Source organism: Lonchura striata, chromosome 3 (assembly GCF_046129695.1).
Source record: "Lonchura striata isolate bLonStr1 chromosome 3, bLonStr1.mat, whole genome shotgun sequence".
Taxonomy (NCBI): Eukaryota; Metazoa; Chordata; class Aves; order Passeriformes; family Estrildidae; genus Lonchura; species Lonchura striata.
Genome location: NC_134605.1, coordinates 88650101 through 88662779, shown reverse-complemented (window position 1 = coordinate 88662779; position 12679 = coordinate 88650101). Strand labels below are relative to the sequence as shown.

General features: G+C 36.0%; 1 protein-coding gene across 10 annotated transcripts in view; it reads right to left on the bottom strand.

Annotated features, from left to right (window-relative positions):
* Nucleotides 1-12679, bottom strand: part of KHDRBS2 (KH RNA binding domain containing, signal transduction associated 2) — a 349074-nt gene that overhangs the window by 177155 nt on the left and 159240 nt on the right. The window lies entirely within an intron of this gene.

The window sequence follows — 12679 nt, the reverse complement described above, 5'->3', positions numbered from 1 at the left end:
AACCACTAGCTGGAAAGAGGAGGAGGTGGTTTTAATATGGGAAAGACACAGGACTACCAACTAAATCCTGAATACAGGAACAAAAACTACCAGCTTCGAAAACAGATAAAATTTCCTACCAGTGAGGATAACTAAAGCTAAGCAGGCAGATGATGAACTCCAGATCATCTGGAGCACTTGAAGTGAGATTTGATATCTTTATGAAACACTGTATTTAGTACAGTTTTTAGGAGAAATACTACTGCCTGGAAGGAAATAGTCAAACTTCCATTTTGAGAATCTGTGAATTTACAAGTCCTGTCTTGATTTTCTCTTTGCAAGTTCTGTGGATACAGAACTACCTAGATTATTCCATCATGCTCCATACATACCTAAATAGGAAGTGTGTAAGTCACTTAGAAGGGTCAAGAAGCTTTTCTGACCCTAATACAATACTGGGTAGATGCATTCTTTCCTACCCTTGTAACTGCTTTCCCAAGAAGTACTTGTGAGCCACAAGAAACCTGCTATCCTTAGAGACAGAACACCAGTCAGTTTATGCCAGTAGAGAAAAACCTTTCAGGTGCATTACATAATGCTTTATCCCTGTACACAGCATGAAAACTGCCAGGTTTAGTAACAAAAAGGGATTTTCCTCCTTTCCTGATTCTCAGTCTCTAATAAGACTGGTTGGAAATATTGATTTTTCCATACATCAAAGTCCTCAGCTTCTCATTCAGGTAGCTTTCCTCACCTGCTGTGGGTGCCAGGCAGTATCACAGCAATTGTGCAGAGCAGCCTGATAACCTAAGAGCAGGATGCACAACTAAAATTGGGGGTCTCGGTATAAGGGTAGCTGGAATAAATCTAGCTGGCCAACATTATAAAATAATACAACACACTGTATTACAGCAATATACTTCCTAGCAAGTACAGAGATATGCATCATTATATGAAACTTAATACATACACTATAAAAAATACACACAAAAAAATATACACAAAATCAACGTAGATTCTCTGTTTCTGCTGGCCTTAAAACACATAAAATCACTTCTAGCCCAGAAATTATTAAAGAGCTGAAGTACAAGTTGAGATTTAATTGATATACTATATAAATAGCCTTCAATTATGGTAATTTAAAAAAAAAAACAGACTAGGGTTCAGCAGAAAAAAAGATACATTCAGATTTTGTTTGTTTCCGATTTTAATATTAAGGATATGACTCAGCTGTTAGCTTTAAATGTGACACAGAAGAAATTACTTTTTAAGTGATATTGCAGTACATGATTGCACTACAAAACAAAACAGGCTTTTGCAATCCAGCAGAAAGTATGATTTCTGACCATGCACAAAGTTGAGCTCCGAGTGAAGACTGATTAACCAAATTAAAGATCTCTTTAAACATATTGTGACATATTCACACTATTTGGGAGACAGATGGAGATGGAGAAAACACGCTCTTGTGCAGATATGCAATAGCATATCAGGGACTCATCCCATCCTATGACACCCATCACCCACTGTACCACACAATACGTGGTAGTCAAGCAGACTGTAAGGATTCCCAGCACAAATATTTTTTTCAGAGCTTTCTATCACCTCTAACTGCACCTGCCTTCAGTCTGGTATGCAAACTCCTCTGGATGCAGCTCATTTCACAGACTCACACAAATTTATTCAGTGCTTTTCCAAGCAAAATACAAGTGTAGACCAGCCAATAGCCAAGGCACAATCTGTTTTTCTGATGTGTTTATAGGTAGAAAAGAAATCTCAATCAAAATCAGAGCAAAATCTTTGTTTAATTTAGCATTGGTTTCTTTCACTGATTTACAACTGATCAGTTTAAGAGCAATAACTGGGAAGAGATAATAGTCATTTATCCTGTGATTTACCATGAAGTGACACATGCAATTCCCTTTTGTGATATTGAGGAAATTTTCTTAGCCCTTCTGAGATAATAGCTCTGGTTTCCCAAACCTGCTGTAACTACAGTTATTTTACAGCTCTTTGTTGCTTTTCTCTGTTTTAACTCAGTGGCCCATGTGTGTTTGGCACCTAAGGAAATCCTACAGGCTAGGGACTCATGACCAGATTTAAACAACTCTGGAATGTGTCCTTAGAATAAGGTGTTATTTGTTCACTTCCTCAAAAGTAATAACAATGTAAAGCAAATAATGAAAATAATTAAAAGCTACACTAAAAGTGACCTTTTTTTATCCTCTGTAAAGTTCTCCCTGACCTTTTGAAGTCCATATTGGTTGAGAAAAATCATCAGCTTTTGCCTGGGGCTGTTCCACTGATAGCTCTTGGACAGTATACATCTATTAATTGTGTCTAATCAGAATCTTAGAGACCAGGTTTAACTACTGTTCAGTGCTTTATTTCTGCATTTTAACAGCATTTATAGAAGTAAATCAGCAATCAAAGGAAAATTCTGAAAACCAAGGACTTCTCCATTGTTTTCAGTTTCTTCTTGTACTGATCTCCTCAGGCTTAACTGCATGGTAAGTATTCATTATAAACAGAAACTCTAAGTATGTACCTCAATCAGAAATAGACACAGATCCTGCTGAGCTTGTCTGCTTTCAAGAATTTCTCACTTCCTCCCATCTGGCTCTAAAAACTCAGATTTTTCAACAGCACTGTAACTGAGTTGTTACTCACTGGGTCATTCACAAGTTATGCCAACATGGAAATAATGCATCAGTTGAGTTGATATCCAACAGATACAAACCTTGTTCTAGCATGTCAAAAGGAGAGACCCTAAATGTCTTTCTGTGTTTAGTAAGTAAGTGAAAAAAGAAACTGTGTGCATCCAAGAGTTTTCAAACAGCTGAGAGAAAATGCAAGCACGGAGGTAGGTAGTAACTGTACTCAAGTAATTGAATATGCAGCATGAGTTATTTCTTCTTAAGCATGTTTTTGTTGACTCCTGCATCTATCCTCAGCCTTCCCCTCTGAATGAGCTCCTGTCTCTACTAGCTAGTGATATTCTGTGCCATCATTCCCAACTGCATCCCATTTACAGCCTTGGGACTGTCTCACTCCTTCTGCATGATAACCTTCAGTCAGCTCTGAACAGATTATGCCTTGTATGGACTTTCTTTCAAAAAAAGACTCACGTACCTATGAGAATTTTCTTCTGTATTAATCCGTGTCACAAACAGTTTCCCTTTGCAGTCAAGGACATAAGGGCAGCTCCGGAATGCCTTCTGTCCTATAAAATCTTTTTCCAGTTTCACACAGTTTATCTGAAGGTTTGTCTCTCACCTTGATGTTTCCAAAGTGAAGTATGTAAACTTAGAAGGCAGGCAGGTTACAAAATGCATCCTAATTATCAGCATTTATTGTATGCTGGTGGCTGGGAACATACTTTGAGATACCACTCTCACAAGAAGTCTGATAAATGGCTACAGATTTTGTTACGGGGTCCAAGTATCACACCACCTCTGGTAGGTCCCACCCAAAACAACCTGCTGTGCTGGAATGAAATCTGTTATCAAGATGCAAATCTCCATCTTCAAAATTTCATACACAAAGTAGGTTTGACCGACAAAGAAGCTTCACACATCAACTCCTTAAGAAAATTGCTACAGACACATATATTTAGAGAAATGCTCTTACTAAGAAGGATTGAGCTCTGTCACATCATACATATGGATAGATGTTTAATGGAATTTAATGTCACTAACACATTTTTATCAACAAACTCTCACTGAACTGGAACTGATATTTGTTAACTCATTTTTCATCATGATATAAGAATACCAAAGTATTGGTTAGATAATCTTTTCTATTTTTTTTTTTTAATAAGCTACAAACTTTCCCAGCTATTCAGTGAAGGACTCCTGCAAGGCTGGTCATGGCACAGTCACTGCAGAGTCATGCTGCTACTTCACGTTTTTCTTTTCCTGGCCACATTTTTATTCCACTGCTTGTCATTCCAACATAATTAACTTTTGACTCACTGGTCCACTCCAGCTGTATCTGACATATGTCTTGTAGTCCTAAAGCAGTCAATCCTTCCCAAATTCATGGAAGTGCTCATCCACACTGTGAGGAAGATATTGTACATGCCCTTATGGAAAAGCAAATGCCCACATAACGTAAGCAAAAAAAAAAAAAAAAAAAAAATCAAAGAACTAAGTGGTGACTATCTAGTATTCATAAAAGCATCAGACTGAGAATGCTCCCCCTACATAACAACCAAAATCCAAACATGAAACACAAAGCATGAAAAATGAGCCACTAGAAAGCAGCACTGCTGCTCTTAGACCAGTGAAATATGACTCTTCTCTACATTCCTGATTTTTTTTCCTAAAATGAACATTACTATACTAGCAACTGCAAAGTATTCCATCTTTTTGGTAAAACACAAGTATACCATACTTTATTTTTCCAGTTACACAACCAATATTTATGGAAACATCCTGCCTAAACATTCTGCATCATTAATGACTAATAATGCTACAATCTCCAGGGATTCAAATTCAAATCTGTATCTTTTTAGGATTCCTTTTATTTATACCATATTCCTTGTACTCATTTGTATTACCACTGCATTGCTCCCAAATATTTCCTTCACAACTATTCAATTAAATACGGAATTTTTAATTTATAAACTTGATTGTCATTAATCTGTCTTTTCCATCTTTCCTGATTTTTACACAGTCATTGTTCCTAAGTTTTCTGCCAACTCTTCATTGCTCAGATTGAACCAAAACCATATTAAACAAAACTTGGTTTTCTTTTAATGTTGATATTTTCATAGTCAACCACCAATTTTTCCTTCTTAACTTATTATTTAAATTTATTTTTTCTTTTAAAAACCTCATGTCAATGAAGTCTTGTCATATTATTTCTTGCCATTAGGAGACTTAAAAGCTTTCAAAACATCAGGAATATATATATACAAATGTGAATCCTTTACTTACTAAACCCTCATGTTTGCACATGTTGAATGTATACAGGCAACTCTTACTGTTTTGGAGAAGTACATTCTGTGGATTAATGCATTTTTATCCTTCATGCAGATTATTTCTGAAAAAGTTTATGTCATATAGCTCGGCACACAGCGAATGAGACATCCATTTTCAAACATCTCCATCCATGGAGATAAAAATTCTCATCTGCCAGACCAAAAGGTGTCAAATGCTAAAACAGAACACCTTATTGATTAGTAATTCTCTCTTGGTTGCAGGAGAAACAATATTAAAAATAGTTGGACTGTTATTGTAATTTTCTGTTTTCTGAGGGGAAGAATTTATTGAGTGATTAAAAAATCTGCTCTGCTCATCATATTTATAAATGTTATTAAAAATCTTGAATAGTGAAGTGATAGTATTTCAATTAAATTATTCAAAGCAATAAAATCTAAAGGTTATTGTGAAGAATTGCTGAAAGGTCTCATTGTACTCTATTACTAGAAATAAAATGGGCAGAAAAAAATTGAGTAATGATAACTGCAAAGTAATGCTATGAAAATAATTAAACTGAAGTATTGGTAAGTGTCAAAATACTGAAAGTAAATAGCTCCTTATTAGTTATTATCATTCAAGAAAAATGTCCTGGATTTTTTACAAATGCCATTAAAAAAACACCAAATCTGTGCAAGCAGGATTAATAGGCAATAGCACTAGATAAAGCCCTGACACTGAACCACAAAACAACAGAAAATCCATTCCATTACTGGAATTCTCGACTACCAAGATGAGCTACTCTCTGCCATCCTGGCCATCCCAGCCCAATAGAAAAAGGAAAGAGATAAGCTAAGGATGAGAGAGAAAGACAGTCAGAATTATGTAATGGAAAGCCAGAGCCATCTCTGCTTCTTTGCAATAAAAGTTGGGGGCTAGAAAAAAACAAATCCAGAGCATAGGAGTGAGGACGGGTGTGAAATTATCCTCTGCTTTTAACCATCTATGAAGATGAGGTCACTTACTAACTCTTAAGAAACTGCTTTAAAACAAACAAGAGGACATGGAATTTAGTTTGGTTTTTTTCTTTTTAACACTCAGTGCATATCTGAACCATCAAACTCATCTCAATCTTAAGTTTTTCTGAGGCCAAAAGCTTAACTAAGGTTCAAAGAAAAGCCTTTGATAAACTCAGGGAAGGGTGTAAAAGCTGCATTTTTGCATTTTCTTCCTGCTTTCCTAAGTGATTGTAACTCAGCATCTTCAGAATTAACTACACTGACTTTGGCTACATTAAAAAAAAATTTACTAACACAACCAAAATATTTTTTTCTTCCGTTTGTTTTTAAAAATAAATAAAGAAAATCAAAACAATTCCCAACACACTGTAGGATCTGCAGTATGGTTTTCAGTGTGAATGACAGTGCAAACATTTTTATTTACTTAAGTGAACTTTCACAAATGAGTTAAACCTTAAAAATCTGATTGTCACTTTGCTGATATATGTGAAACATAGAGATAAGTAACCTGCAAGTTAAAGTCACCTGGTTTAGCCAAAAAATATTCCTTGAAAGAGCCAAAATAAGTAACTCATCTCCTTGCTTTCAGACTTATTTTTTAAACCAGATATTGTCCTTTTCTTTCCTCAGATTCATGTCTGGGAAAAAAAAAGATACTAATATATGTGATGGGAACACTCAACAACATCTTGCACATTTTGTTTCATCATGATTACAAAGTAATTTCTTGCATGCAAATCACTTGTTTTAAATATACTTTCCATGCCTACTTTTATATAGAATAGAATAGAACAGAATTTTATTTTCAAACCATAAAGCTGCAGACTCTTCACTGGGTCAAACAAACAACTTTTATTGTTTAGTTGATTGACCAAATTCATATTCACACACAGAGCTTTAAATGAAATGCCACATGTGCAGGAGGATCTGGTGGTCTTGCTAAGGTGAACAGTCTAATGTGCAATACCACAGCAAACTTTTTGCTACATATTACAGACCAGCAATTAAGAAACCAGAAGCAATACTGTGGGATTTAAATTCTTCTGCATGAATTTTATCACCTGCACCAAAATAATTTCTTCTGATGTGCCACTGGTGAAAAATCTGCCCTAGGAAAAGGAAGAAGCAGGACAAACCTGAAATTGCTGATGAATATAGACTCACCAGGGAAGTTGTAAGTATCTCTTTAAAGTACAGTGACATCTCAAGAGCATTCTCAGTTTAATGGTCAGTGTGAAAGCCCTGCTCAGGTTCATGTCTCTGGTTCATCTGAAAGGGCTGGCTCTGGCAGTAAGGCTGAGCCTCTTCTATTGATTCCTTCATGTGTCAGAAAGAGATCACCGAGGAATTGCTTTCACAGACAGAATAAGTCTTGGAATATCTAAAGAGATCTTAATCCACTCCTAGTGGAGTATCAACCTTTAAACCACAAAAGATGTGGCAAAGTATCTAAATTGTCTTGAAACAGCTGGGAACTAAACCTAGGAATAATATACTATTACTATGGCATGTCAACTTCATGACACAAATATGAAGACATCTGATTAATTATGTGCTCTTTGTATTGCTATCCATTCTGTAGCTTTACAGCAGAAAGAACCAGTAGCCTATACTGTATATCAATAACTATATAAAGATTCAGTCAGTTGAAAAATAATAGCTTAGTTTTCAAATTAAAAATTGAAACATTTTTGTTTACAAAATGTTACAGCATAAAGAACCAGTAGTCTATACCGTATATCAACAACTATATAAAAAATTCAGTCAGTTGAAAAATAATGGAGTTTAATTTTCAAATGAAAAATTGAAACATTTTTGGTGTACATCTCCACCCCTAAACATTCACTTTGAGGGGGAGATTTGGGATTATTTTCATCAAGCTTATGCTCAATCAGCCAGTATTCATTATTAGGAAAAACTAGTTTAAAAACTTTCATCTAAGAAAAGTCAGGAACAATACCCACAAGTTGTGATGACTGTCTTGAGTACACTAATGTTTGAATGTACTCATAATAATTTGATTTGTTAAGCAATGTTTAGGAACAAAAAGTTGTGAAGAGCTAAAGTGCTATGACATTTTAGGCCTTGACAGAATCTCTGAATTTTATTTCCTTGATTATCAAAACTTGTGTGTGGAATTGACAGAGATGTTGCACACTGGGAGAAACAGAACCCAGTACAGCTAAAACAGCTAAAAGTTTTCCTTAGCACTGTATTAAAATAATTACTGTACTAATTATTTATTGTTGCAAGTATTTTTTAAGAATGTGCAAGTGTAAATTATTTTATTTGACTTGCATAAAAGATGAGATTTAATGATGCAGCTGGGCTGCTGCTCAGCATTGTATTTCGGGAAATATTTTGCCTGTTGAGGTTGTTTGAAAGAGGAAAAAAAAGACTGGCATCCCCCCCACCCACACTATACCTTATTTAGAAACAAACATAAGATTACAAAACCATGGAGTATGAAATGGTATGTAAATAGAGATTTCATATTATACTGTTGCATAGAAGAAATTCAGATAGTTAATAAAAAATGTGCAAAACAAATGTCATATACCTAAAACTGACAGAATTGTTACATGTGCTGTATGTACACAGATTATTTGTAACTTTGGTCTGTACTAGATATGAGTTCCTATATACAGTAAATGTGTGCTTGAGGAAAAATAATTTCTTTTCGCAATATTAGACAGAGAAAGACCTTCAAGGAACTAAACCCTACTTTAAGATGCTTTACTTGTTCCCACTGAAACAAACTGGCCTCAAAGTTTGCATTAAATTTCCCATAGATCTCAATTTTTTCATAAATAGTTCTGGCATAAATAACTTCCAGTGTGAAATTAGTAAATTTTTTATTTCACTGAAAGGCTCTTCTTCCTTAGCGATTTTTCACTTTAATTAGCTGGATCAGTGAGGACAGATAATATTTTTAAATGACTGGTAAGAAAATTCTTTTAATCAGTGGTATAGAGCAAGGTGAGATAAAAGGATTGAAGCTAAACAGTGAGTAAGATATTTAGGCACTTACAAGGAAGTCTGGAAGACATTGTAGCCTGAATTAAAGCAACATAAAACTCTACATTCACCTCTTGCCTCACCACAGTGATTTCTAATAACAGAATCTGATCTGATCAACACCCACAGAAAACTGTACAGGCAGATGATCACCAGCCATTGCCCATCAACTGGACTGCATTACATGAACATGTGTTTATTCCCAGCCCTTGAGTGGTGCCAATAAGCCTCAATTTAAAGCAGATACAAGTGGCTAGGATAACGTATGCAAATATATTGGACAGCAGGTTTTAAAGCGGTAATTGGTTCAATTTCTGATCATCTGACTGCACAGTTGTAAACAATCTTTTTAAAGTGGTCATGTCACTGCAGCTGCAATCTGCCCTCTACATAATAGCTCCCTATTACAGAGCACTCACACGTAAAATGAATGATCAGTATCTGCTTCTCTTATTCTCCCAAGGGATGCTAACCATGTCAAATAAAAATGCTTTGCTTAAAGGGATAAAAATGTGAATCAGAAAAAAGATTTTGCAAGTCTTAGAAAGCACAGAACTCCTAAGGAGAGTATTGTTCCTTATGATATGGAAATTAGGAGCTTGTTCAGAAATATATTTGTATTTTTGGATATAAATCAAAATTACACAATCCTGCGTAACAGGAGTGATGTAGAATTTCACTGGTTATTAATAGTGAAAAAACTTGATTTAATAGCCATGAACCTTTAAAAATCAGCAGATTTTAAAGCTCGAAAAGCTTCTAGGCTCTCCTCCCTGCTCCCCAGACTCCCCTTTTAGGTTGTTGACCCTGCATGTCATTCTGAGGCACTGAGATCCAACACCAGCCTTAGGTTCCTCACACAGACCTAGGTCCCTGGCAGTTTAGGATCAGAAGTACTTGGCTGTCAGATATCTATGGATTTTATCAAACCTGTGTTGGCCACAAAGGTGAATCTGAAAAACATGTCCTCCTCCTAGGCATCCCTAACGTTTCTATTTTCCACATAGGTAATACTGGATAATTCCAATATCCTAACATCAGTTCCAAATGTGATTCCTAATGTAAAACCTTGACTTGGGGAACGCATTCTGGTTGTCACTTTTACTAGGTTGACAGAAGAATAATGGAGCAGGCAGTTGTGTTTCAAGACTCTGAGATTAATCCTACCTACTTAATTATGGGTCTTTTGATTTTTCATATTTCAATTATATGTCAATTTTCATACTAAGTAAACATCAACCCCAAATGAAGCACAGTATCTAGCTAGTAATTGGACATGACACCCCAGAAAGACTTAATTTTGCATAAAACCTACCAAAGAACTAGCAGTCAGTTACAGAATAAATCTTAACAACCAGTTAGCAATGTCCTGCTGGCAGCACCCACACAGACCTAAAGCCATTTGCAAAATGGAAGCTGCAGACAGCAAAGGAAGCAGCTTGGCTTTGGAAATGTGTCAGCTGCCAAGAGCTGCAGACACTGGGATTCAGTCATGCACTGAAACCCCTGCTGGAAGGAGCCCAATATACCAGCTGAGATTGAGCTGCAGCTTTGAAATGTGCTAACTGGTGGGACAGACAGCAGTTTCTAACTCTGGCTTGGAGTCAAAATCTTCACTACTAAAAATATGGATACCTGTTATTGAGTAAGGTTGAAGGTAAAAAAGAAGTAATCACATTTAAATCAAAAGTAGCTGTTAATGACAATTTCATTCAGTTAATAAATGTTAATTTTTTTTTCTCAGTACTCATTTCTCAGTTCTACATTTATCTACTTTTATTATGTTTTCTAGGCATTTATCTTAAAATTCAGTCTCATTAAAACTTCTGAAGAAGGTATAAAAACATTATTCCATTTCACTGACATGATCAGTGTAATTTCTGAGGGCAATATTTCATGTAATCTTCAGAAAATTCATAAGCAATGTGAAAACTCATTTAAATAGTTTATTACAGCCTCAATTTGGTATAAATAAAACTGTTCAATTCTACTGTTTTATCCTTGTTATGCAATCCCAATATTCATTGCTGCAATAAATTAAGTCTTATAAACAACAAAACATCATAAAACAAACTCAAGAGATGCTGCAAATAGGGAACAAAAAGGAAATTATCTAGTGCAATCTTTCTGAGTGAAAAACCCTTGAAACATGTTGCAACCAGTCAGTTAATAATTGCTTTGTAAATCTGAAATGAAGCAGAGGGGATAAAACTAATAAACAAGTAATAAAGTACAATTTTTACTTGTTTGGAGTGATTATGATTCCCTGGAGGGAAGAGGGGCACAAAAAGGCTGATTAATGTTCAAGATCACCTCTGCCAAGCTCAAGAATGAGCATCACAATGAAGAGGAAGTCAGGAAGAAATGACAGGAGGATTATATGGATGAACAAGGAGCTCCTGGACAAACTCAGAAAGGAAGCCAACAGAGCGTAGATGCAAGAACAGGTAGCCTGGAAGGAATACAGAAATTGTCCAAGCAGCCAGCTACTGTGTTAGGAAACCTGACAGAAGTCCTGACAGAATTAAAATTGGCCAGGACAACAGGAAAAGTACATCAGTGATAAAGGGAAGACTAGGGAAAATGTGGGCCCTCTCGGAAGCCAAATGGGAAACCTGACTACCCAGGACATGGAAAAGGCTGAGGTCATCAACAACTTCTTTGCCTTGGTCTTCACGGACAAGTGCTCCAGCCACACTGCCCAGGCTGCAGAAGACAAAGGTGGGGACTGGGGGAATGAAGAATTGCCCAGTATAAGAGAGGATCAAGCTCAGGAATATCTAAGGAGCATGAAGGTGCACAAGCCCACGGGACCTGACGAGATTCATCTGCTTGTTCTGATGGAATGGGCTGAGGAGGCGGCTACGCCACTACCCATCGGATGTGAGAAGTCATGGCAGTCCACTGAAGTTCCCACTGACTGGGAAAGGGAAAAGTAACCCCCACTTCAAAAAGAGAACTAAGGAAGACACAGGAAACTACAACTCTTTCAGCCTCATCTCAGGTCAGAAAGATCATGGAAACAAATCCTTCTGGAAGCTTTGCAAAGACACATGTAAAATGAGGAGTTGAATGGTGGCAGCTAACTCAGCTTCACTAAGAGCAAATCATGCCTGACAAATTTGGTGGCCTTCTATGACAGGGTCTATTACTGCCACTGTCAACCATGTTCAAAATGTTGTAACAAAGAACCTGTTTTCGTATTTCCTCCAGTGTAGCTATAATGCTTATGCTGGAAAACACATATAATCCTTACAAATAAATAATGTGTCACACAAAATATATGCTTGCACAGTTGCTGAATATTATGACAAATTTTAATACTACTCTGAAAACACACTGGTCTCTCTCCCTTATTCACTCAGGCTGAAGAGAACACATGATGGATGTTAAAAGTCCAGGAGCCATCTTCATTGCATCATGCTAGAATATTCAGATGTTTATTTTTAATAATCTTAAGCTACTTAATGTTCTTTAAAAAAATTATTTTCTCTTGAAAATTTAACATTTAAATAGTCTACTTCAATATTTTACTTTGTATTCGTAACATATTCCTCTTTTCCCAGATCAAGAAGCCCACACCAAAAAAGGTGTTGAAATTCTGCCATGAAAGTATTCATATGCTTCACCTGAACATCTCTGAACATCTCTTAGTTTGGCTTCCTATTACTCATTAAAAAAAGGCACTCTTTGAATACCTTCATTATTATCAAGAGACTTGAACATACACTTTATTCTTTCAAT